At 40.6% G+C, this 27,930-nt stretch overlaps 1 pseudogene; it reads left to right on the plus strand.

The window, feature by feature from the left end:
* Positions 1–137: 137 nt before the first annotated feature.
* LOC147576029 (uncharacterized) lies at positions 138–25,352 on the plus strand (annotated as a pseudogene).
* Positions 25,353–27,930: the final 2,578 nt, after the last annotated feature.

A 27,930-nucleotide genomic window follows, 5' to 3' on the forward strand; every position in this document is an offset into this window, starting at 1 on the left:
GGACCTGTGAATGGGACCATATTTGGAAACAGGGTCATTACGGATGATCAGGCTAAGGTGGGGTCATAAAGGGGGCATTCAAATCCAGTAGGACTGTTGTCCTCATAAGAAGGGGGAATTTGGATACAGAGGCAGACATGAACATGAAGGATAATGCATGTGAAGATGGAGGCCGAGACCATGGTTATGCCGCAGTGGTCAAGGACACCAAAGGCTGCCAACAAAACACCAGAAGCAAGGAGAGGCACAGGCAACAGATTCTTCCTCACAGTCCTTAGAAAAAATCAATTCCATCGACACTTTGATCTCAGATTTCCAGCCTTCAGAACTTTGAGACAATGCACTTCTGTTGTTCAGGCCGCTGAGCTTGTGACTTGGTTTGGTCGGCCGTGGGAAATGAATACACAGGTATCAGTGAGGATTTATTTATCACGGCTGTTTCACCGAACCGTATCATGGGCAGCTACACTCTCAGGTCTTCTTAGTCATTCCTCCTAAAGGCTAATGCCAAGACTTCCCTTTGGAATTAGTTTGAATCAAGTTTCGGTCTGTCTGGATTTTTGTTTATATTTAAATTTTAAATGCATGAATTCCTGAGTAGCTATTCCCATGTTTAATTTGGCAGGCTGTCTTGCTAACGTGTCTAAACTTCTCTTTCTCTGTCTTTATGTTTCTTTGTCTCTGTCTGTCTTTCTCTCTGTCATTTCGTGTCTCTCTCTCCTTCTCTCTCCCTCTCTTTCTTTCTCGGAGAACTGTAACAAGAAAGTCATGGCAGAACATGGCAGAGACGGGATTGCTTTTAACAAGAGTCCATCGGTATGGGCCATAAGTGAAGCTTCAGTTAGAGCATAGCCCGTCCGATAATCAGGTCACAAAAGGCACGTTGCAGCCTTAGAAAGCTTTTCATTACATCTCTCCATTTCCCACCCATCTATATGTTTCCTCAAAGCCAAAACTCAAGCATTTGTATCCTCTGTGAGGGACTGAGTGGACTTCTTTGGTCTCTGTTGAATCTACCTGCCTCCTAAGTCTTATTTCTGGGCTTCAATACATTTGAAGCACACAGTTGTGTGCATAGGGGCTGAAGGTACATTCTTAAGGACTGATTGGGAATCCTGGGCCTTGGACATCCTTCCTTCCATCTATTCCTTCACAGCTCTCTTTCTTTGCAGAGGCCTGCCCTCCACGCCCAAGATTTGGAGGTTGGAGGCTGTCCTCTGAGGAACTTCTGAGGCCAAGGGGTATGTCTGAGAGGGTGGTGCTTGAAACAGCTTTCTCCCAGTGCTACGGGGGATGAGGGCTGGAGCCTGTCAGACCCACAAGGGACAGCAAAGGGGGCTGGTGTCAGGGCTGGCTTTTCTTTCAGTCTTACTCTCAGAGAGTTTATTTCTGAGATAGAAACTGGCGAGGTGGTGCTGGTCAAGCATGGGTAGGCCAGTGAAGAAGAGGAGAGATGCTTATTAGTTTGGTTTCTATGAAATGTGTAAAGTTGTCACCAGTTTTAGTCATACCTAATGCTGGGAAATGACATTTTGGGGGAAGGCGTAAAGAATTTGAGGGGATTTAGAGCAGACAAAGCTTCCTGTTATCTTGTTCACGCTACCATTGTTTGGAAGTCAGATCAATCCAATGGCTAACAGTTTCAAGGGTTTACCATGTGCCAGATACTGTTCTCTGTATTTTTCCTAGAATAATTCATGTAACCCTCATAAGAACCTGGTAAGGTGGGTATTATGATTATAACTACTTTTATGGGTGAGAAAACTGAATGAGAGAAGGCTTAAGCAATCACTGAGCCAGCAAATCTGAAGCAAATGGGGCTTAACAAGTTAACAAAGAGAAAAATGGTTTTACCATGGGTTTTAAATGCTGGGAACTTGTTTACAACTGTGGAGAATAAGCTGAAAAAAAGGTGCAGAGCAACAATATCCCTGCTACACTGAACACACATTGCTTAAACCTTCCTTCAGAATCTGGAACATTGCTGTGTGTTTCCTGCACCAGGAACTGGTGTGTGTGTGTTGTTGTTGGTTTAAATGTATTAATGATTAAGGTTATAACAATTAGTTTGTTTTGCTATTATAAATAATATTTTTCTTTTTATATTGAAACTCCATAGGACTTATTTATTTCCTTGCTTACTTATTCCCCACTCAGTGATTAGGTGCCTCCTATGTGCAGACCTTGTGTGAGGCACTGAGGACACATCAGAAAACAGAAGACACACATTCTTTGCCATCACAATCTAGATAATAATCTAGCCTTCTTTTGACTGCACCTGCTACACTATTAGGAGAAATTCAACATCTAAACATCAGGGAAAGAATAAGATAGGGGTGCCTGGGTGGCTCTGTTGGTTAAGTGTCTGACTTCAACTCAGGTCATGATCTGGCAGTTCCTGCATTAGAGCCCCACATCAGGCTCTCTGCTGTCAGCACAGAGCCTGCTTTGGATCCTCTGTCCCCCTCTCCTTTTGCCCCTTCTCCACCTGTGCTCTCAAAAATAAATAAACATTTAAAAAAATAATAAGAGAGACAGGGAAAGATGAAGGAGAAATTTGGTTCTGTGGGGGAAAGACACACAAAGCCCCAGACATCAGGACCGGGGCTGTGTTGAGTCCATTGCTTGTCTAAGCTGTCTGTCTCCTATTTCTTTTTCCTTAAGTCAGCTGAACGGATGCAAGCAGTCCTCAATTAGGCCAGCTGAAGGGATTCCCCCAAAAGCTCTGTGCTTGGGGAGCATGCTTGGGGAGCAGAGGTTGGCTTCTGCTGGGCTCGAAAGGTTGCTGGCTTATCTAGACAGCTGGTAGAGCCCTGTCCCTTTCTTGATCACAGATTTTGTCCTAAGCTGTAGCCGTTTGCTTGTATGAATGCAGATGTGTGACTTTTGATTTTTTTTCTCTCCATCCACCCCTGAAATACAATTAAAAGGTCAACCAAGGATCCTGAACAAATTGTGTGTGGGGGGTTGAGGGGAGAGGAAACAGAGGGAGTGCTTTGTTCAAGGATTAGCTTGTTTACAACGGAGTTAAAAACATTTTGTTTCAAGCAGAGTTTTATGCATTTGTCAATAAAACTGGGCTTGGAAAGGGCAAAAATCAGCTTGTTTGTCACAGAGTCCCCACATGCTTAAGGGTCCAATCCCAGCTGAGGAGCTTTCAAATGTCGGTGGGACTCATCCTAATAACACTCCTGCTCTGGCCACCCAGGGAAGGGAAGCACAGGCTGCTTTGTCCCACAGACCCTGGGACAAGGACTTCAGTGTGAGTACTTGTGCCAGGATATACCAGTAAGGGAGTGAGAAAATAAGATAAGGAAGGGCAGGAAGTCAATGTAGGGTGTGTTAGTGAGTATGCTGCCACTGTTGGCAGTTGGGGCTCACTCTGGCTGGGACCTCTGGGGATGGTGTAGAACGTGCCTCCAAGTTGTCCTACCCCAAAAGCACCGAACCTGATATACTCATTGACACGGGGAACCCTGTTCCCAGGGGTTCAGATTCTCTGGACTTCTAGCCATGCACCCTTTTGCGCACACAGGAAGCTTTGCAACAGAAAAGTACAGTGCTTGCAGTAGGAAATAGTGTGTGAAGAGGGTCAGTGGAAAGGCTACCAACCTTATTGCCAGGAGCTCTAATTCTAATGAGAGGAGAAGAGAAAGATCTGGTGATGTCATTGGACCTCGGGGCCATATCATCTCATCAGAGTTACAAGGACCTTGGCCCAGGAATGGGCCAACTGTTTATCATCTGAGGGTGATTAATGGAAAAGGAAAGGTAAGGAGGAGCACGATGCCCCAAGGGGCCTGGCTACAGGACTAGAAGTCCGAATCAGATTTCCCGGAAAGCAGGGATGCTACAATGTCCGGCCGTGTCAGAGGCTACAACCAAGCGGCCCACGGGCTGCTTCTTCCTCGAGGTGCATTTTGCTTGCCCACAGAGTCTATGCTTGTGTTTACATAAATTGGTTTCCAAATTTATAGAGAGTTCACATAAAAATCCAGAGTTCTAGCTTCCATGAAAAAAAAAAATTACTGGAAGATCTGGCAATGCGGGGGCGGCTTTCATATGTGGCCACAATACCTAGGAGGTACATAGTGACTCCCCTCCACGGAGAGGGCCCGGACTTCCTTTGCTGGCAATCTCAGTCACCACCTGAGCTGTTGTTCCCTGGCCATGGAGTTTGAGAGTCTGCATTTACCAGAGACCTTTTGCTTTTGCTTTTCTGATATCCTGCTTCCCTCATTTATTTCCTTCCCAGCTGCCGTGAGTATTGGAGTGGGTAGCCCCTGATTTTTATCATCTGCTCCCTCCACAACCATCGTCTCAATGGCACTAGTAGACAACTGGTTTCCAAGAATTTTCCTGGCTCTCTATGACCCCATTCCCAGAGTCAGGAAAGTGTTCAAATTCTTGACTCTATTATTTCAGACCTTCAGGAGCCTTCCATTACCTTGACCCAAACTCCCTAGAATCGCATCCCCCTGCTTTCATGCCTATGACACATTGCCCAGGCACACTGACCAAATTGTGGTACCCAGACTGCATCACAAGCCATGTTTTCCTGTCCTGATCCAAACTCCTCATCTTTTCATCTAAATCTGATTGTGCCTCCTTCTAAATAGCAAATTAAGAAACAATAGACCTGTTCTCATTCCTCTATTGATGTCACAGAATACATCCAATACATAAGCAGATTCTTTCAGCATTACCTTCAAAATTTACCTTAGTTCCCAGTGCTGTATTCTGTATCACTTTTACAGCTAGCGTTGTAGCACAGGCCACCGTCACTTCTCTTTTAGATTAGGCTAATGATCTCCTGATGGGGTTCTCATTTTCCACCCTTGCGCCCCAAAAGTCTATGCTCAATACAGCAGCCAGTGTTATTATTCTGAAACCAAGCTTATAGTATACCATCCTTTGCTCAAAGCCCTCCTCCCATTTCCTCTCTGACCTCATCTTCTACTGCCTTCCACCCCCGCACCCCCAGCACCCCCAAGCCAACCTTTTTCAGCTATACTCACTTCCTTGCTTTTCCCTGAAAACCCCAGATGTGCTCATCTACTGGGGCCTGTGCATATGCTCTTTTCTCTGCCTGGAATGCTATTTCCTTGGATATCTGCAAAACTTACAATCTCATCTCCTTTAGGACATAAATCAAATGTCATCTGAGTGAGCCCTTCTCTAACCACCCTATTTAAAATTGCAACCCACTCTCCAACCCCTAGAAATCCCTCTTTTTATTTTTCTCCAGCTCTTATCACCATCTGACAATATTTTACTTATTTACTCACTGCCTGTCCCCCTAAAGGACTTTTGTCTGTTTTGTTCACTGATTTATCTATATTCCTTAGAATAGGACTTGACCCTGAGTAGCTGCTCAATCATGTTGGGTGAATTAATCAATGCCTTTCTTTGCACGATTCTCCCTTCCCTGGACAGGAAATTTCCTTTCAATATCTAACTAAGTCTAACCCATTTTCAGAACATAGGTACTTTTCCACATCCTCCAAGAAGCCTTTCTGATGATTCTTGTCCAGCCTGGCTATTACATTTCCTGAAACTAAACATTATAGATGGAAAAAAAAAACACATTATAAATGATCACATTTATTAAGAAAATGGAGAAGGGGATTGTACGTGGTATTCATGACAACCTCAACAAGTATTTGGGGGCACAGAGAGTGACCAAAAAACAAACAAATCTGTGTTATAGTACCATTTGTGTTCCAAAGTGGTCTCTCTGAACTTGCAGAGCTGTTCACCCAGGCTCTTCCATGCTGGAGTTAACACACTCATGAATTCTCTGAACAACTGAGGCAGACACAGATGCAGGACAAGAGATGAGATGGTCATAAATTTTAGTGTATTGTTTATCTGTTGCTGCATAACAAGCCACCATGGCACTTAGTGGCTTAAAACAATGTGTTTAGTATTGAGCACAGACCTATGCATGAGCACCTCTTTTGATCTGGACTGGGCTCCCCCAATGCTTGTTGATCTTCCTTAAGTGCCTTCATCAGGGTGGACTGGCAAAAGATTGGCTGATCTAGGATGCCTTCACGCTCATTTCATTTTTTTTAATGTTTATTTATTGAGAGAGAGAGAGAGAGAGAGAGAAAGAGAAAGAAGGGCAGAAGGAAAGGGAGAGAGAATCCCAAGCAGGCTCCATGCTGCCAATGCAGAGCCTGACACCGGGCTTGGTCTCACGAACCATGAGATCATGACCTGAGTCAAGATGAAGAGTCAGACTTTTAACCGACTGAGCCACCCAGATGCCCCACCTCATGCTCATTTCTGATGGTTAGCTGTCTGTTGGGTGAAGTGTGGGGACAATTGGGTCACCTATCTGTTTTCCAGAATGCTGGTCTGGGATTGTCCACTCAGGAGTGCTAGGGTTTCTGGAAAGTGCATGGAAACACAAGGCTTATCGGAGGGAGAGGAAGCTTACAGTTGTGCCGTGTTATATACACTGTTGTAAAAGTTTACATTTTAATATTTTAATTCTCAGAGAGAAGCTGAGGAAAAATTAATTGTAAGATCAGCATCCTTGCCTCTATATACATATATTAACTGAAACCTTCACACAGAACAAAAGAACTTTAAAGGACAATATCCTGCTTTGCTCAGGAAGAGCATGGAATGCATTGAACCACATGCGGCATAAGCATGGCCCTTCAAGCTTGAAGAGAGGAAACGTGAACATCAAAAGCAGTGTGTTCCCTCCAGCAGTCAGAACCCACAGGGGTCCTCAGATTCTTTAAGCTCTAGGCTTGGGGTAAAGAAAAAGCTCTATCTTGTACCTTATACAATGAGGCACAAGGAAAGGACTGGAATGAGCATAGAAGCAGACACAGAGGACTGCTAATGAATTTGAGGACTTTTTGGAATGAAGAAGTTCAGTGCAGATCAGCTGAGTGAGGGAGAAAGTGAGGCTGAGGTCCAGTGTGTTCAGAGCTTTCTGGGTTTGGAGTCACTTGGTCTTGCTATGTGAAGATGTCAACGAAACACCTCTTATTCTACAGGGTACAATCTAGCACCCCAGACTATCACATAGGGCCAAATCCTAGGATAGTAGAGTAGGCTCCTTATAGTACAAGTTTGGGAAACTATTTCCCCTCTCTTACAGGATAACATGTTACCCGATTGCTTGATGTCAGCCATGTTGTAATTTAATTTTCTCCAAAATTAGCATGTTTCACTTCGTTTTCTTTACTTACTCTTTGGGAGACAGCCTGGTTAAAACCTTCCCACTCATGCAATTGCTAGTCAAAATATTTTAGGAGGAAACTCAAACATTCATTGTTTGCTTTATTAAAAATGAATTCAGGCAGATGGAGAAGAATACAATGTGTGCTCTCTTCTTAGTACTACTTGTTATCTGTCTCTATCTTCATCTGCACACCAGGCCTTACATAATTTTACCCCCAAGGGTCATGGGGCTGCACACAGGAGTGCCCTTAGCTGCATTTCACAGGAATGAGGCTGAGGTTAAAATATCTTGCTAATGCTCATCCAGAGCAAAGAAATGGAGCAGAGGCAGACCTGAGGTTATTTGGGCAAGACCCGTGTAGCTCCCCAGGTACTGTGGGAGGGTAAAAATAAGGCTTCAGAGTTTCCTGGTGGAAAACACTGAGAAAACATGTCTACTCTAAACCCTAACCAGCTCTCTGGGAACTTGGAGGTAAGACATCAGATGCTGTATTATTGCCTTTGTAGTTACTCTGTCCTCCATCTGTTTTTTATTCTCCTGCCTGTGGAATCCCTTGGGCCCTTTGCTTTAATTCAGTCATGCTTTCATTTCTACAAGGGATCAGTGAGCCCCACTGTGTGCCAGGCTCTCTCCCACATAGTGCAGCAGGGCAGACAACATGTTCTCTGCCCTCGTGGAGATCCCAGTCTTGCAGGGATACAGACCATAAGAATCTCATGCAGCAGTGCAAATCCTATGATGAAGCAAGTGTAGGGCATTATGGGAGCGGATAGAAGGGACACCTGACACAGCCTAAATTATTAAGACACCTGGGTTTACGAGCACAGTTCCTACCCTAACTTTTAGCAGGTTTTCTCCAGAGATAGGTAGTGTCAGGAAGGATGAAAAGCAGCTGTAAAAGAGACTATCACCCTCCATCCAGAGTTAGGTGAGCTGCTGAGCTGGTGTGGGCCACCTTGGGCTACACAGTCTCTATAGTGGGTCACACTCTGGAGTCTTGAAGCTCAGTATTTTGTAAGGAGGTAGATATTGAAAAGAAAAAAAAAATAGCCCTCATATTTTCCACTCTCTTCCACACATTCTGATCATCTCCCCTAGAAGTGCCATTCTCCGTGCTATCCTTCATTATATGAGGATGGCTGGTGGTAGGTCAGCATTGTGTTCAACAGTTTCATAGACTTGATACTATTATCCTGACAGTTCTCTGAAGGAGTTATAATTTATCCATACTTATCCATAAACTAGGACAGGGAGCAGTTTATTAACTTACCCAAGATCACACTGCCTCCAAGTGACTTTAAGTTTGGGGGTGGTGTGGCATGATGAATGGTCTAATGGGTTAGGAGTAGGATGAAATCCTAAGGTAGAACAAGACCCACTGGGAAAGACTGTAGCCTAACATACATTATTTTTAAAAGCTTATGATCCATTGGGCTAGCATGGGTTGTGGTGGTGAGCAAGGGGTCTAACCTGGCACTTATGGCAAAATATCAGGATCCTAAGAGTATGAGGGTAATAGGTAAAAAGGTATAAAACATGGCTCCACTAAATCTGCTTCTGTCGGGGGCAAATGGACCCAGAATGTCTTCCATGTAGGTTGGAGGGATGGGGAGAACAGTAGATGCCAGGACCAGGAGACTTGTACAAATGTGCACGGCAGGTGTCCAGGCTCAGCCAATACTAGGCACAAATCAGGCTTGGGCACACTAGGAGTGTCTGGTTTGAAGACTGCCTGTCTTCTGGGTCCACAGTCAACCCATTCCTGGTCTACCTCCTAGTGGGAAGGAGTCTCTGAACAGACAACCAGCCCTGCCTAGGAATTAACTAGAACCAGTTAGATCTGAAACTCAAAACTGTTCTCCTGGCATTGGAACAGTTTGTGTAGACCATGAGTGCCAGTACATGAGCCTCCGTGAGATAGATCCCAGAGCTTCTTTTCTTTTCAGAGCTTTTCCCCAGTTGGGCACTGCCCTGATGGTTGTGTTCCTTTCTTCAAAATGAATTCCATGATCAAGATTCTCTCTCTAGGATTCTGAGAGAGGAGAGAATCAGTCCCTTTTGCTTTGCTAGAGTCATTACCTTAGGAGCCCTCTGTTGATTCCTCACTGTGGCTTGGAATGCATAGAGATATCTTTGTGCAACTGTATATTTTAAATTCTGACACATTTCCCAATAATCCTGTCCTAAATATTTAATTGGGATGGTTAGCAAATTCACTACCTCCCAGCTGTGGACCATTGCCTGTAAAAGACACACACTGGGGCTTTGGGCTTCTATCTCACAAGGTGTCAGAAAAACATAAAGATCAGAGCAAGATAATTAGAAGCAGACCCATTATTCTCACCCTCAAGCAAGTGAGCACTTCTGCCTGAACTCCCAGGCTCTGGTCCTCCATCCTGTATGTGGACACCAGAGAAGATTTCCAAACCTCCCTGAGGAACTTTTGAGACTCCCTTTTACGCAAATATCATAGTCCGAAGCAAAGAATACACTCTAAGACTACTTGGAATGTAAGCCTCTCTACAGTCAGCTAATGGTGGTTTCAAATTCAAAGCTATTTTTCTTGTCTCGACTCCTCTCCATTCTCATTATTTTTCCTCTGCTGCTGTGGCCCCCCAAAACTTGTTCATCCTTGAATGTGTCCTTCAGGTTTCCAGCCCTTTCATGGTTCATATTGTTCTCCCTGCTTGAAAGGTCCCACATGTTGCCATTTCCTGAAGTTTCCCTGCCTTCAGAGACCAGCTTTAACAGTAAAATGTTCTTTTATGCTTCCCAGGAGAATATACATTTCATGCTCATAAATCTCTGCAGTAGTCTTTATTATACCCCTTCTCATGGTTTGCTTTTTACTCTAGCGGTAGGAATAGATAGGGAGCTGCTGGAGGGCAGAGACAATACTTAATTTTGTATCCTGCCCTGTGCAAACACAGGGTCAGCCCTGAACATAATGGTTCAGTTCGTGTCTTAGAGTAGTAATGGTAACCTGTTGACAGGCCCTTCTCAAACAGCTTCCTGTACTGAAGTGGAGGGGGTGGTGAGAAAGATGATGGACTTTGGATTCGGACTGGGCAAAATGCTGGTGCAATCACTTAGTGGTTTCATGTTTTACTTACTCTCAGAACCCTCAATTTCTTCCTGTGTAAAGCAGGATTATAGATCTGTGGTGAGAGAGATGCTAGAATCTAGATGTCTGAATACTTGATCACTGTCCTGACGCTGCCCCCATCATGGGGGCAGAATGTATGTATAGGGAAATGCCAGAGACAACAGTCTTGATGTCCAGCTGAAGCTCTAATTCCCAATGCCCCATGGCTCCTACTTTCATGACCTGATTGTCCCTTATGTGGATAAACCAGAGTAGCTGTTGTCTCAGTCCAAGAATCGACATTTGAAGGCATACTTCAGAGGCTTGCTGCATAGACACGCTTTCTCTGAAGATCCTTCCTGGCTCCTCCTTGGCTATACCAAAGCAATGGCTGAAAGTAGTCATGAATCTTATCTTACTCACCAGATGCAGAAGATAAGACCTTCCCCTTACAAAAACAGGAGGATTTTCTGCAGCCTGGTTCTGGTTTGGGTCATTTCGCTTTTCCCACAAAAGTAGGAAAACTGGACCAGCCTGTTTGACTAACTCTTACTCCTGAGCATGCCTTTTACCAATTTCAAATTGGTAGTGAGGTAGTGGGCATGTATGTGTTTGGGGGAAATCTCTTTACAAAGCATTTATTTGAACAATAACTTAGATTAGGCAGATGTAGAATGGGAAAAAAAGAATAATCTGATGTTGGTGTCAGGTTTTGCCTCAGACCAGCTGTAATGCACTGGGAAGTTTTCTTAATGCCTTGGAGCTTCAATTGTACATTAGAGGTGATCATATCTACCACCTAGGTCTGTTATGAGCATTAAGTAAGGTAATATGTATGGAGATCAAATCATAGTAATTAGCATGAAATAGGTGTTTGATACACACTGGCACCTTTCTTTTCTCCCTTGAAAGTTAACCCAATAATGCACTTCCCCATTTGGCTATGAGTTCAGTTTCATGTGAAGGAATCCTAGGAACTCAAAACCACAGGCTTAGGCAAATTTTATTATCTCATCACTTTTGTTTTCAATTTTTTTCAATTTTATTTTAAATAAACTCTATGCCACATATGGGGCTTGAACTCATGACCCTGAGATCAGGAGTTGCATACTCTACTGACTGAGCCAGCCAGGTGCCCCTCATCACTTTCTGTAACCAAAAGGTAAAGGACAATTAAAGGCTAATTCCAAACTTTCTGCAGAAGTGAATTTTTGATAATCCCACATTGCTCATGGAGCCTTTCTAGCCTACTTACCTGTCTATTTGACAAGGTCAAGGCTCTCAGATAAATGTAGTAGTACCTGTTCCATGTTCCTCAGATCATAGAGGCTGATCTTTGCCCCATGGAAAGTCATGGACATTGTTTACTTAGCAGGAATGTTTCTGTGATTTTTTTTTTTTTTTTGGTTAAAATGGAGTCATTGTCATTGTCATGACCTCCTGTCCTTGCTACCAGAGGACTCAACACACTGTTGCTTGGGGTCATGGAACAATGATAATGATCTGCTCCCTGTTGCTCTTTTCCAGACTCATCCTAGTCATTGCTCGTGGAGCAAGGCGTGTTCTCTTTCCCTGGTAGATGGGCTTGAAGCAGGGTTCAGGGAACCACTCAGGCCAGAGAGACCACCTCTCCTTACTTCCAGGAGTGCATATTAGGTACCCACAGTTTTTCTCAAAATGCTCTTGGGAAACAGGAATGATGGAATGAAGCAAGAAGATTTTTCACCAGCCCCAGGGAACAAAACTAAAGTTCTTCCTTTCCCATGACCTAAGGGGTTGGACATGATGGGTAAAACACTTGGACCCTTTTCCTTTTAAAAGAACCAGTGTCATACAGTTATCACAAGCAGAGTTTTGGGGTCAAGCCATCATAGCTATGAGTTGAAGTTTGCACAGATGTGTGGCCATGGCTAAGCTTCCAAACTATTCCATATTCTACTTGCCTCCTATGTAATGGGCTTAAAAATACTACTAATTCAATTATAAAAATTTATAACTAATTCAGTTATAAAAATTAAGTAAGACAGTGCATGTAAAATGCAAATGGAGGGTTTAACACTACTCAATAAATTCCGCAAACTACTTCGGAGTGAGAACCTCCATGCCACATTGTAAATTCCAGAGTTTAGAAATTAATGAAAGCAACCCAAATGAGTTTGGACTGGGTTGACTTATCAAACAACAACAACAACAACAACAACAACAACAACAACAACAAGAAACCAAATGAGTAATAGTTTTCCTGGGGCAAATATTAAGCAGGGAGAAAATGGATGAATTTTCTCTTTCTATTTAAGCTATAAAAATGCTTTATGTATAGTTCTCAATTTTCTATCTCAAAGGAGATATTGGACCAGTCAGAGCCAGGAGTTGATTGAATTTGCTGATCTGATTCCCAGGCCTGCATTTCCTTATTGGTCCATTTGTATTTGCTGTCGCTATGATCTTCCTCACCACGATGGAGGATAAACTGGCCAAAACAGGAGACCAGTTCACTTGCCCCCAGACAAAGGCAATGCTTCCCCTCAGTGGAGCCACTTAAGCAGTATACTGGCCTCAACAAATCTATGTACCATGATGGCCCCTTTCCCTTCCCTCTGGCCATGGAATATTTCTGCCACCTTGCATTATGTCCTCTAGGTGCGGAAAACCATTGGTCATTGTCAGTTACATCCTGCCCAGGCATATGTGTGTGCATGCATGTTTGTCTCCACAGACAAAACCACATGAATACACAAGAAAATGCATAGACAGACATCCACACAAACATACATAGACCAAGTCAGAAACACCCTGATAAACATAACTATATACAGAGAGGCCACATTTAATCAATATGAAAGACATTCCTTACAAACACACTCACCCATATACCTGCTGTCACACATATGTGCACACAAGCATCAGATCCACATACTTTAATCAAGTGACTGGTCTGTGAGCATATGGAGTTTACAGAGTACAGTTCTTCTTGTTCTAATCACATTCTTTTTATGAAGAGCTTTCTATAGATCCCTAGATCAGCAGGACAATTTCATATCCTATTACAATCTGCCAAGAAGAAATAGATAAATCTATTAGCCTGCTCTTTGCTTGTTTCATCATTGTGACAGTCTCTCATGGGTCTACATCCATCAGGCTCCCACACCACCTGACAGCCAAGTCTCCACCACCAAGCTGCAGGTTAATAGCTCTTTAATCTCTATTTAATTGCTCATTAATAATTCCGATACTGCTTTCTTCTGTTAATTGATTAAAAAATGGTTTCAGTAGAAGTGAATAATGAAATTTGGTAGCAACCAACTATAGAATGAGTTTTCTTGTCATCAAGATAATCAAGAAGAAATAGTGATCCAAACACTCCTTGCTTCATTTGCAGATTTTTTAGAATGTTAGAGCTGGCAGGGCCTTTGGAATTCAACTACATCAGCGTTTCTCAAACTGATTCACAAGTGATTAAACAGTTTTCTAGGAAAAAACAATATTCTGTGATTAAATAAGTCTGGCAGACACGGCATACAAATCTCTCTCACAATTTGGCATTTTAAATCAATGTTAGCATATTAAAAGCTCTGACATCCCAGCCTGAGAAACCTATTTACATTGTTCAGTTGATCTTCACCTAAACTTATCTGATAGTAAAAATCACATTTCTATTGAATACCATTTCAGTTATCTATTGCTGCATGATGAGTCCCTCCAAAATTTAGTGGCTTAAAACAATTATGAGTTATTTTTTACAATTCTGTGGGTTTCCATATTGGCAGGCACAGGGTGGCCCGGCAGTTGGTGCTGGGGTCCCTCACTCTCTTCAATGTTTTTTGTCACCCTAAAGCCTTTCTTACAAGGTGGGCTCAGGCAATGTTTCACTAGAGCTAAGGCTTCTAAAGGCCTAGACTTGAAAGACAAACAATATCACATCTGTTGTAGAATATTAAACAAAGCAAGTCACAAGGCTGGGCAATATTCAAGGGCCATATAAATTAATGTCCACTCTTGATGGGAGTACAGACACTTGCACTGCAAAAGGGCACATGGAATGGGAGGAGCAATTGTTGTGGCCATCTTTGAGTGTAATCTACCACAAGCCACTGAACAGTTTTTGGAAGACTGTGTATGAAATGCTAATAATGTAGAACAAACTCCACATTACCTAGATTAAGACACCAAGGCATATATGTGGAATGAGTTCTCCCAGGGCGTGCATCTGATAATCACAGAAATGAGATTAGAATTTAGACTTCAGACGTCAAGTCCTTTGTCTTCACCATGGTGCTTCTAAAGATTCTGAACTGACTATGAATGACTTGAATGATACTCCAGTGCTTAATCCCTGGATTTGGAGAGTCCTAGACCCTGATTCTGGTCTTCTAAGCAAGTCCGTCTAGGCTTGTCAGATCATGAATAACTCAGTAAACCAGAGACTCAGCTTCCTGTGCCTTCATTCTGTGAAGGATGGGCTCTGGAAGTAGCCAGAATTAGACATTCTAAATGGCATGAGCTAGATGAGCTATGTCTCAAAACTTCTTCTGACATAAAATAGCCTGTTTTGGGGTTGCTTTCCAAAATTTTTAACCATATTGTCTGGAAATCCATTGAGTCCTGTACCTTTATGACCCAGAGTTAGATCTTCACCTAATCCTGCATGTCTCTTAAACCACAATTCAGCTCAACCCTTTGACATCTCATAAATGAATTCATGTAATGCTCTTCTGACTTGGCAACTTATCCCAAATATGTCTTCCATGGTATTACAATGCTTGAAACAAAATCCTGAAATAGTTCTTCCATGGATTCTTGCTGAACTGGTCAAGATAAGCATGAAAACTACCTGTTTTTAGGTCTGCAAATTCAGCTCAAGGCTTCTTTACTTATTTATCAGTATGGGCCTGCATTTTGCATACTCTGCAAGATTTTATTGAGTGTACTGACAATATATTTGTTACTTGAATATATTCTACCTAAGTTCAGCCTATTTATCTATCATCTATCTATCTATCTATCTATCTATCTATCTATCTATCTATCATCTATCTACATACCTATCTATCATCTATCTATTATCTATCTATCTATCTATCTATCTATCTATCTATCTATCATCTATCTATCTTCCTCTTGTATTCATATGTAACAAGTTAACATTTCCTCTATTTTATTGTTATAATGCCAGTACTGTAACTCTTGGACTTTAACCTATCAGGTGGAAGGGGCCACATCATAAATGCTTCTTGTAAATGTCCAAAGTCAAAGCTGCTGCCTCAGTGCTGGAAGAATACTTGGTGGTGATGACTTGATCAATATCTTCAGGACACTGGCCCCTAGCAACATTGCTTAAACATTTTGCATTAACTTGGCTTTAAGTGTTCCAGCTTTCTTTGCTCAGTAGAGCTAATCAAAGAGAAAGATTCAAATGAAAGCTAAAAAATTGTAGAGAAAAGTTATTCAGTACACTTCACAAACAATACATGAGACTGCAGCTTCATCTTCCTTTTCTAACACATTTATTATGATCAGAACACAACCTTTCTCTGGATGTCATTTTCAGCTGATGTGTCACAGCATGAAAGAGTCTGAAAATTGCATCTCTTCCCATTCTTAGCTTGTTACAGGGCAGGAAGAACAGAAGAGTGAGGGATCTTGTGGCTGTGATTTATACATGAAGAGTAGGGGTGGTTTTAAGTCCCTAGGACAACACTTAACTCTAAGATTACCTGGAAACTAAACAGGAGAAGGAAAAAAAAAATGACAGGTTACATTATAAACACAGCCAGTATCAAATAAATTCTGAAAGATTTCTCCGGAAATGCTGCTGAAATTCAACTCAAACCGTTATTTATCTGTTTGATTTTTCACTGAGGCTGAGGCTAGAAGAAGCAGAAAGACAAATGGCCCACATGGTATCTGTATTCGAGAACTACAGAGAACCAGGCAACCTAATGAAGTTCATATGTCCAGGAGAAAATCCCCTTTGAGCCACTTCAGATCTTGGGAGATGCCCATCTTCCTAGGCCTTGACATTAAAGTCCTCTGAGTGTGAAACTAGGTCTAGTTGGCAGGATAGAGCAGCAAATGACATTTTGGAGACTGGCCTAATCTGACGAGCAATTAAATCACATTCCTCTGATATTTGCCTTTCCAAATATTGTCTATGTTCAAGTCAAAATCAACAGTCAAATTGTGAAAATGTATTGGTTTAGAAATGAAATGACCTCTAACATGAATTCATACAATCCCTCTGTTCACTGAATCACTTTTCTAGAATTCTCCTTATGTCACCTGAAACCTCTTTTCCCTCTAAACCACCTAGAGTTCTCCCACTCTACTTCCTACCTGGCTTTCCATTTATTGACTAACCAGAATTATTCACGCATTTGGTGCTATTTTTGCTTCAGGGTTACCCAAGTTAATATGTATGCAATTGTGACTTACTTGTAGTTCTTTGGAGTTTGATAAGTCAGAGGCAAATGCAGAAGCAAAGAGGTGAGGGGACTTCTAAGGAGACAAAAAGTTTACTGCAACTTCAAAGTAAGGAGACTTTCATTTCACTGGGGAATGGAACCAGTTCCTATGAAAATATCAAGTTTGCTGGAATCAGATTCATGAAGGAACTAAGATTAAAATGCCTCAAATTGTACTTTTAAAGAAGTGAAACATCAAGAGGAGAGATGTGTGCATTACTCATGAAGAGGGGTTGTTCAAAGGTGTGTGTGAGGGAGCAGGTGGGAAGACTGTCACAGCCTAGGTATAAATTCCAATGACAAGATACACTTAGCCAACACATCAGAAGGCAACCCAGGAAGGAGACTGAACAGTTAGAACTTGGGGTCAATAATCATTGATCCAAATATAAGTGTATAAACCCACACACATATATGTCTACACATACACACACACACACACACAACAGAGAAATATTAGTAATACTAGAATTATCTAGAATATCACTAAAAGGAATTGAACAAAATATATACTCAAACACACTAAAGACCAATCAAAATAGAATTCTAAAAATGTTCAAGTGATCACAGAAGAAAACAGAAATGAAAAGCAGAGAGATAACAAATAAAACAAACAAAAAATTAAAATAAAATAAAAGGGTAGACTTAAGTCCTAAGAAATCATAATTACATTAACTGCAAATTATGTGAATACCCAATTAAAACATAATTTTGCACAGTGGATTAAGAACATGAATCAACTATATGCTATCTACAAAGAAACTCACTTCAAATACAGCGATATAGGCAGGTTGAAAATCGGAGGATAGAAAACGATATATCATACAAACATAAATCAAAAGAAAGCAGGAGTGGCTATACTGTATCAGATAAAGCAGAGTTCAAAGCAAAGAAAATCACTAGAGACAGTGAAAGGCATTATAAAATGATGTACCCTCTTCCTTTCTAACCAGGGCCCAGCAGAGTGGTTCCCACAAAGAAGTGTGGTAAGAAGAAGGGCCCTTCTGCCATCAATGAAGTAGTGACCAGAGAATCCACCATCAATATTACCAAGCACATCCATGAAGTGAGTTTCAAGAAGTGTGCCCCTTAGGCACAAAGAGATCTGGAAATTTGCCATGAAGGAGATGGGAACTCCAGATGTGTGCATTCACACCAGGCTCAACAAAACTATCTGAGCCAAAGAAATAAAGAATATTCCATACCATATCAGTGTGCAGTTGTCCAGAAAACGTAGCAAGTATGAAGATTTATCAAACAAGCTCTATACATTAGTTACCTATGTACCTGTCACCACTCTCAAAAATCTACAGTTAATGTGGATGAGAACAAATCAGTGTTGCCAGTGGCAGTCTTTTGGCTAAGTAAGGCTTTGCCCTTTGTGGGGTTTCATTCCTGACTAGATAATAATTAGCTTATTCTTTGGTCCTCATGTGCCAGAGTATATGGTCCTTTGGAGATGGTTCTTTGGTCCTTTGGAGGTGAACATAAAATGGAGGTTAAAAATGATAATTTCTTTCATAAACACTGTTTCCTTGTCAATATCATGGCCACGAAGAACATCATACTGCCATGATAAGGTCATGGAATCAAGGAGGCTGAGAACCCATGTCATTACTGGGTCTCAGGAAAGACTGGCACACTGGTATATGTTGTTTAGCTCACTGTAGGCCTGGAGAAGTGGAAGGAAGCTGACAGATCTGGGAGGGGGGTAGTTAGTGGGAGGTTTGGAGGGGTGAAGGTTGAGTGTGCAGTGCTGAACCATGGGAAGAAGTTAATGATTGCAAACCATGAGCAAGCAGGAGCTCTGCAAATTCAGGCCATTTCTCAGTAGATTTTTTGAAAAACAAGTGAAATCTTGTCAGGAAAACAAGTGTGTGCATATTGGAAGTACAGAGCAGGGTGGCAGGAATATTGGACAGAACAAGATAATATGTAAGTAATTCTACCTTGGCTTCACTCACCCTCACAAATCAAAATGGACCCAGCTAGCCAAACCAGCTGTGATGGCTCAGTGAGTGCCTGTTACCAAAAACACTGCTCACATATCCTGCCCTACACGGAGTGTTCCAAAGCAATCTGAATTCTCTCTGTTTTAAATTCTAATTATCCCCTGGGGAGAAATGATGATCAGTCCTCCCCTTTGCAAAAGTGGGATGCTGAGGTGAGACATAGGTAGATAATATTAGTAGAATTTTTTAAAGTTTATTTACTGAGAGAGAAAGGGAGAGAGAGAGAGTGCAGGAGAGGGACAGAGAAAGAGGGAGAGAGAGGATCCCAAGCACGCTATGTGCTGCTGCTTGAATTCAGCTTGAACTCACAGACCATGAAATCATGACCTGAGCTGAAATCAAAGGTTAGATGCTTAACCAAACAGGTGCCCCAGTAGAAAATTTTAAGGGGAAAGTTAAAATACCATCACTTTCGACTCTCATTCTTTTTTTTAAAAGTGAGTTATAGCTGACATATAACATTGTAATAATTTTAAGTGTGAAACAGTAATTTGGTCTATGTATATATTGCAAAATGATTACTTCAGTAAGTTTAGTTTGCATCCATCACCACACATAGTTACAAACATTTTTTTCTTATGATGAGAACTTTAATGATCTACTCTCTTAGCAACTTTCCAATACACAATAAAGTGTTGTTAACTATAGTCACCACCTTGGACATTACATCACTAGGAATTATTTATCTGATAATGACAAGTTCATACATTTGACCACCTTCGCCCCATTTTGCCCTTCATTCTTCATTTTATTTCACCCTTCATTTATCCTTCACTCCTAAGAGAGTTATAACATGATCTCAGGAACAGGATGAAGTTCTTGAGCTCACAGAGGGGCTTTGGTGGAAGATGGCTGGGGGAACTGGGCTGGAGAGACTCCACTATTCCTCTCTTAATTTTTAGATCTACTCATTCTGAAAATATTTTTCTATTTACTCTTTATCAAGGATATTTTTGTATCCCTAAGAAATGGGTCTGAGGATGCCTCCCTCTCAAAAGGAACCCACAACCAACATTGAGAAATGACCAGAACGGGGCTCAGGGAAAAGGGAACATTAAGCAAGCTCCTTGGACAGTTTTTGGCCAGGCCATGAATTAGAGGGACAATGAAGGTCATATAGATCTAGAAGCATGATGGGAGAGCAAACTGGAGACTTGGGAACAGAGCTCTAGTCAATGGCTACAGGGGGCATTGCACGGTGGTATGTATTCTTGGTATTTACCGAAGGTAGATTACCTCATGTAGCCCTTTGAGGATTGAGGAATTAGAGTTCTAGGCATCCCATTTCTACCTTGAGTCTCAACTAATGGGGTCTATGAAGGAATGTGGGGCTACCTGTATGAAGTATACTAGGTAAGAACTGTGGTGATTTTATCTGATGTTCCTTCAACTTTCATATAAATGGAGTCTGAGGTCTCAAAGCAGCAGTATTAACATATGGAGGCTAATGCAGAGAGGGGGAATGTTACTTCAGTGAAGCGTCAACATATTCAAATATTCTCAGAGACTGTAAATAGAGAGAAACTGACAGGATGGTCAAAGAGACTTCTATTGTTGATAGTGCCTTCTTCTGGAAGCTATTCTTCAGGCACATTTCCTGATGTCTCAATATCAACTGAGCATAACACTTAAAATTACTCCCTAGAGAACTGGGTAATCTCATTACTCTAACTAGTGTCCAGTTGACTTTTGTGTTTGGTTCATGAGTATGGAAGTGTGGAGATGACACTGGTTTGTTAGCTGAATGCTGTGAGGACCTGCCTTTCTCCTAGAGAGGATAGATGTGTGTGTACTTAGGAAAATGTTCTCCTCTTAAGAGTCCATCTTCTCTCTCTCTCTCTCTCTCTCTCTCTCTCTCTGTGTGTGTGTGTGTGTGTGTCTCTCTCCCTCTCTCCCTCTCCCTCTCCTTCTCCCTCTCCACCCCCCCACCATATATATGTTTTTCTAAATGTCTCCAATTATAATGCCATTCTCCATGAATTCCTATCAATAAGTTAAGACTTTTTATTATGTAGACTATACTTTATAATGGTTACATAGATATATTATGAAATAAATGACTATTATGTAGATTAGAAGATTAGAAACCAGGGACTTCACAAAGTTAAGCAATTTTTATTAGGTTGCATGGCTCAATTGCTTTCAAGTGGAAACATGGAGCAGATCCCAGACCTTCTGGCTCCAAGGGATTGTGTCCAAGAGACATGACAATTCTATTTGCACAGTGTCTGGCACATTGTAGGTGTTCACAATATATTGTTGTGGAAATGAATAAATGTCTAGAAGTCTTTGGGTCATGACCTGATTACCTCATTCCTTTTTTCTTTGTTTTGATCTGCTGTGTCAGCCTAGACAGCTACTCAATTTTTCTCATGACAAAGTCTCTCAGTCACCTTTTACCCCCTTGGGGACTTTCTATAGTTTCTACATCAAGCTCTTTACTAGCCCTGCCAAGAAGCAAATGTTTTTATTGGAACAGCATGAAATGTGACATTACTCATAGATTCTGTCAGAAAATTAGTGGTAGTGAAAACTAGCTCAACACAGCTGGGTAAGATTACACCTCCTCCCTGGAAGCAGAAAGCTGAGGGACTGTGGGGAGTCATAATGGTCTAATGATGGCTAATGGTGAGGAAATGATGGACCTGAGGCCCATAAATCAATCTGAACACAGGGATGGCTAATGAAACTCTCAGGAGATGCTTGAGCTCATCTGAGCATTGTTCACATGTATTTGTTTCTTATTTTACCATTTTTTTGTTGTGTAAGGGGCCAGTATGAAAATTTATATGTAGAAAGTCTCAGAAAGCTAAGATATTTGCAGGTTGTCAAATAGGTGGGGAAATATGAGGCTTGTCCTCAGGTTCCAGAGTGCCAAGCCCCATGATTCTTTTAGGACCTAGAATTTATTCCTTCTTTTAGATATTTGCTCAAATCAGGGAAGGCTCCAGTTCTTAGCCTTGGTCTAATTTTTCTTTGTGTGCAATAAACAGTGAGATGGCCTTATGAGAGAAAGAGATTAGAGTTTAGTTCAGAGCTTATACGATTGCTTTTACATTCTTCAATCCAATCAGTATTACTACCATTTCTGATAACCCAACATCAGGTTCAGTTTTCCCAATACTTGCAAGGTTCCTCTGTTTCAAATATTTGTCTTTTAGGAAGAGTCAAAATAAAAAGTTTGGCTATAAGCATAGAAAGCTTCAACAGTGGGATTTTCCCAACTCCTTTAATAGTTTTCTCTGGAGCAGAAATGATTGGCAGCAATGATGTGAAATCAAAACTCCAAGATTCACTTGAGGCAGATTCAAGGTGCATCTCCTTCTTTCTGTTCTTTCATAGAAATATTAAACAAGATGTTGGCACACCTTTAAGCAGACATTTATAATGTGAATTTTGCAAGCATGACATGTTATGTTTGTAGAAATAATATCAAACATCTTCTGGAAAAAAAAGAAACACACATATCTTGAGGTGATTTACTTGAGAAGATAGTTAACAGACATAACATGATTTCTATTTTTTCCAAAGCCGAATTTTGCCCTTTTTTATTGGGAAGATATGATGAGAGTCAGAGGTTTTAGAACTGACGGGTATTTGCCCAAGGGATCTCTAGAAGATACCCACATATGGAATTATAACAATTACCTTTTTATGATAGAAGGTGATGGCAATGCACATGTGAGAGACTCCACTAAAGCCTTCCTTGTGATCGCTGCAGTAAAGAAGACTTTTCTGAGGTGTGGCTTTCTGTGTTCCTAGAGGAAAGTGCCAAATAGACAGAGACTGGAATGGGAAATGGTAACTTCCTAGGATAATTACATGAATATCCCATGTGCTAGAGCAATTTATTGGTTTTCAGGAAGAGGCGTATTTAACATGATTTCTCTGTCCTCAACACACCAAAAACACTGGGTCTCTGTGATAATTTACTTCATGGGAGTGTGGAAATAAGTTGTGGCCATGGATGTTAAGCCTAGAAGGAGAACAGGGTTGTGACCAAGAGAAAGGGGCCATGGCTTACCCTAGAAACTAAAGCAGAGAAAAAGAGCAAAACTATCAGAAAGGAAAATAAGGCAGCAGTTTCTACAAAATCCCACTCTCCCAGCAATACTAATTAGGGGGACTGTCCCTGCTGTTTCTAGTGATACTTGCTCCAGATATGGCCTTTTCATTTTTGCCAGCCCTGACTTCTGTACTTCAACTCAGAATCATTCTTTTCTGTCAACTGATTTTTTTCTTGACCTCTTTTCATGCCCAATCACTTAGCCTAGCAGTCTGAGTGACCATGCATTTTCCTTTAAGCTAGATAAAGCAATGGCTTCCTATAGTCCCAAACTTTTCTCTGTTTTCTGTCATTATTTACAAATGCACCCTGTTATTACCAGAGATAAAAGTAGAAGAAAATTCAAAGAGAATGTAGCTGAGATTTTCACTTTTGGGCTCTAACTTTTGGTTGCACATTTTTCCAGGAAGAGAGCCTCTAATCCTGCTATTCTGAAAACATGCTGCAAAGGCTTTTACTCAGACCTGGGCAGAGGACTTCCAAGGGAAAATGACTTCCAGGGTGGTGAGGGCTAAAACTAGTGGTTTCCTGTCTCCTTCTCCAATCAGTGTCTGCTTGAAATGTTCAATGGATATTTGGCCTCCTTGCTTGTCATTCACTCATTGTGGGGGGGGGGGTGGGTCGGAGTTAGGAAAAATGTTGTGATCTGCACCATGACACAAAGGAAGGTGCTGGTTACTTAAGATATTTGAACATAACTTATGTGTAGAATGATTGGCCTACTATCTTGAGACTGAAAATGGGGAGGGGATCTCAGCGGAGCTTCCTGAATCTAATGATGCATCTACCCTCACAGAGGGGTGGGGTTTTACTAGAAGAGACTGTTGCCCAAGGCTTTCTCTGAAATTTGGATGAAATAAAAGAGTGAGAGCTGAATAAGCAAATTTTCCAAATAAAAAGGTCTTACGTTTGGTGGACAAGAGTTTCTGTTTATTTACCAATTGTTCAAATGACCAGATAGAAGGTGTCAAGAATAATAAACGTTCCCTCTTCTTTCCATTGATAAACAAACGCTTCCTTTGTTTTATTTACTTAGAAATAAATAACTACCTAATATTTCTATAAAAGTGAGGTTGTCATGTTCTAACAAATGCCAGGATCATAAGCCAAGTATAGCAGAACCTTTTATCCTGCTCTAGAGTCCTACTCCTGGGTGACCTGGGCCATGTTCTGAGAAATGTCTGGCAAACTTAACTAATCACTGGAGGTCATAAATAAAGACATTGCCACTTGCTAAGACACGTAGCTCCTTCCTGGAGTAGCTGGAAATTGGTGATAACAAACCACAATAACTCTGAGCTTAAAAATGGATTTGAATTTTGTTATTATACATTTTGCAATTTTGGCAGTTTTGAAGGTAAAAATGTGTCAAAGGGTAATATATCTCAAGGACAGTCAGTGTTAAATCAATATTAATTAAATAAGCTTATTCTTATTTAACAAAGCACTGAAGTGTGGAGGAAGGGATCTGCTGTGACTATTTTCTTTAATTTTCCCTTGCCATCTGTCAGGTAAGGTAAGACCTCCAAATCCCATACATCAGCATTTTAAAAATATAGCCAATTTTCAGCTCAAGTTGCTTACCTAATGATGTATTTACTATGTCTCACTTATGATTTACCAGAAATAAAGCTGTATTATGAAGCAGAAAGGAACTAAGAGGAGTATCTATAAAGACAGTAGAAGTTTTGAAGTGAGAAAAAAATTGGAGTTATTTCCTTTAATCAATTTAGAAATCCCAAAGGTTGTGACAGCACATAGGATTGAAATAACAAGTACTATCTTTCCTGTGAAACATATAGAAGGATCATTCATGGGCTGACTGCATGATGGAAATTCAGTCAAATAGTCTTTGTTTATCCATTTCATATCTGTAAGGACTGAGGTCCCTACTCCTAAATTAGCAACATAAAAGCTCATAAAGGAGAAAAAATGTTTCTGTGAAAGGTAAAAGACCATTCTGTCAAATAGTTGTATCCTTTCAAGGGTGTGGATATCTTAATGGAGTGGTCACTAAGATCTGATCTTTAATTTCTGATAAAGATGTTACTAAAAGCTGGTAATGTAGGGTGGAGGCAGGGGAGGGGGGAGTGGTGAGGACAAATCCAAAGAGCCATAAGAACAAAGTTCATTATAAACATGTGTTTACCAACCACAGAACTTCAGAAGATCATTCTGGTCTCTTTACAGATAAAAGCTTATCTCAGATGGTGTTAGAACCACCCCCGTGGTACTATCCAGGGTGCTGAATTAGCTAGTGTCAAACTTTTGTCTCAATTGAGAAGTCAGCCCCTTACATCTCTATCTCCTTTGACCTTGTGCTCATGGCATCAAACGCATGCTAATTTTGAACTCCATTATGTAACTTCAGAAAATTAGGCATGCTTAGACTAATACAGTAGGTATTAGTCCTACTAACTGACTTAACATCCTGACTCCTATCACCATAGCAAAGAATGATAAGATACAATCCTTGTTGTCAAAGACATTATCTAGCAGGAAGTGTCAGGCAGTTAAATAAATGGAAGCAATTTGGTGGGGGCATGCATAGAATATTTTGTGACCTCAGAGGTAAGATTTTTCTGGTGTGGAAAGGAAAAAACACAAACAAACATTCCTTACACATGCAGAGTTTAAGTTGCTTCTGAGTTAGACTTGGAATTGAATGAGGACAGGAATGAAGTTGTCTCTGTCAAAGCATTAGTTTCCCCACCTAAAAAAGTGTTTCTATAGGACTATCAGCTTGGTACATAGACTCTACCTATGACTTCCTCAGAGTAGATTGTTTAGGAACAAAAGAAATGGTACATTTCTCTGAGAAAGACCCAAGTCTGTACCTTTATACCACTACCACCCCATCCTTACCCTATGCAGAGTTTCTAGCACATATTTTAAATTCTTTATATTCTAATGAATAAATTCAATTTTAGTAGTAATTTTCTCTTCTTTCTACTTTAAATAACCCACTTTAGTAATCAAAGGTAGTTGCCTATTTTGGAGGGTCACAACAGTCCATACTGGAATTGGTCACTTCATTATGTGGGCCTAACATTTACAAATTTTACTGAATACAATGTAAGTGATAAGGGAACATGATAGTTTCTAGTATATGCATGTACACCTATAATACTGGTTTTGAAGGTGGTATAGTTGCATAGAAGTTTTGCTTCAGGACAGATAAGTGAACCACAATGATAAAATTATGTGGGATTTCTCACCCCAAATTTAAACCCTCTCTCTCCCCTTTTTAAAGATAAGCCAGGAAAGCAGCTTTAAAATGCTGACAGAAACTAACTACATTCTTATGTCACCCTTAATACTAAACACATTACAGGTAGAAAAACATAAGAGAGCCAAAAAATTGATGATTTTCTGAATATTTGAATACCTCATTTGTATTGTCATTACTGCCAATAAGAAACAATTCCAGATTTAGTAAGAATCTAGAGAAATGCATTTACTTCTGCTAAGGAATGGTATGATCATGAGAAACAACAGTTAGTGGTCAGTAGTCAAATTAAGCACCTCTTACTAGATAGTATCCATATCTGTTGTTGTCATCAAGGGAAGTGGAAATTCTGAATAATTATAGATGTTCAAACCATCGTTGGAAATCCTTTCATTATATTATCTTGTTCTGTGAATTTAACTGTGTGTGTGTGTGTCCCCAAAATTCGTATGTTGAAGACTTAACCCCCACACAGTGACTGTATTTGGAGATAGGGATTTAGGACATAATTGCAGTTAAATGAGGTCATAGTGTAGGATTCTAATCCAATAGCATTGGCAGACTTATAAGAAGAGCAAGAGAGAAATATCTCTCTCTCTCTCTCTGTCTCTCTCTCTGCACATACCAAGAAAAGGCCATGTGAGCCCACAGCAAGAAGGTAACTAACTATAAGCCAAGAGGAGAACCCTCACCAGAACCTGACCATGCTGGCACCATGATCTTGGGCTTCCATTCTCCAGAATTGTTGGAAAAATAATTTCTATTGTTTTAGCTACTTAATCTATAGTATTTTGTTATTCAGCCTGAGCTGACCAATACACTTTATTTTAGGAAACACAAATCCCTTCCAAAGAAACACACCCATACCTGGATTTTGATTATTTGAGCAACTGCTAATACAATTTATGGTGTAAATTAGTCTTCATAAGGCAATGCACCCCTGTAACCCTACAGTAGCCCTGGAAAAATTTTACTCATCCTTCATTGACCTGACAACAGCTCAAATGTCTTGAACTTATGACTTTTTGTCCCTGACCACTCCCTGTTCATGAATAACCATTGAGAGGTCAACAAAAACTTCAGAGAGTTTTACAAACTCTTTACAAATGCTAGGTAATTGATAAATTGTATAAAAGTGAGTTGTAGCAAAATATCTTTGTTTGATACTTGGCGGTTTCCTATGTGCAATATTGTATGGAGAAATGTCACTTTCTAAAAAAGTAGACACAACTTGACAGATATGTGGTTTGAGAGAGGAGAAGTCTCCCTTTGGAAAAATATATCCTTCTGAATTTTTTTACTATATATATGTAAGTAAATGTAAATAATTTTGCAAGGATTAGAGCAATTTAAATCATGAAAGGCTTTAAAATGGCAACGAAGTTAACTCTGTTTCAAATATATGATTTGCAAATATTTTCTCCCATTCTATAGTCTGCCTTTTCATTTTGTTGATTGCTTCCTTTGTTACACAGAAACTTTTTAGTTTGATATAGTCTCACTTGTTTATTTTTGCTTTTTGTTGCCTTTGCTTTTGGTGTCAAATCCAGAAAATCAATGTTAGGGAGACCAATGTTAAGGAGCTTACTTTTCTTCTAGGAGTTTTCCTGTTTCAGGTCTTACATTCAAGTGCTTAATCCATTTTGAGTTGATTTTTTGTGTATAGTGTAAGATAGTGATCCAGTTTCATTCTTTTGCATCTGAATGTCCAATTTTCCCAGCACCATTTACTGAAAAGACTATCCTTTCCCCAGTGTATATTCTTGGCTCTTTTGTTGTAAATTAATTGACCATATATGCATGAACTTATTTCTGGGCTCTTTATTCTGTTCTATTGGTCTATATGTCTGTTTTCAATATGATACCATAT

Source organism: Puma concolor, chromosome D2 (assembly GCF_028749965.1).
Source record: "Puma concolor isolate L17-30 chromosome D2, mPumCon1.1.hap2, whole genome shotgun sequence".
NCBI lineage: Eukaryota > Metazoa > Chordata > Mammalia > Carnivora > Felidae > Puma > Puma concolor.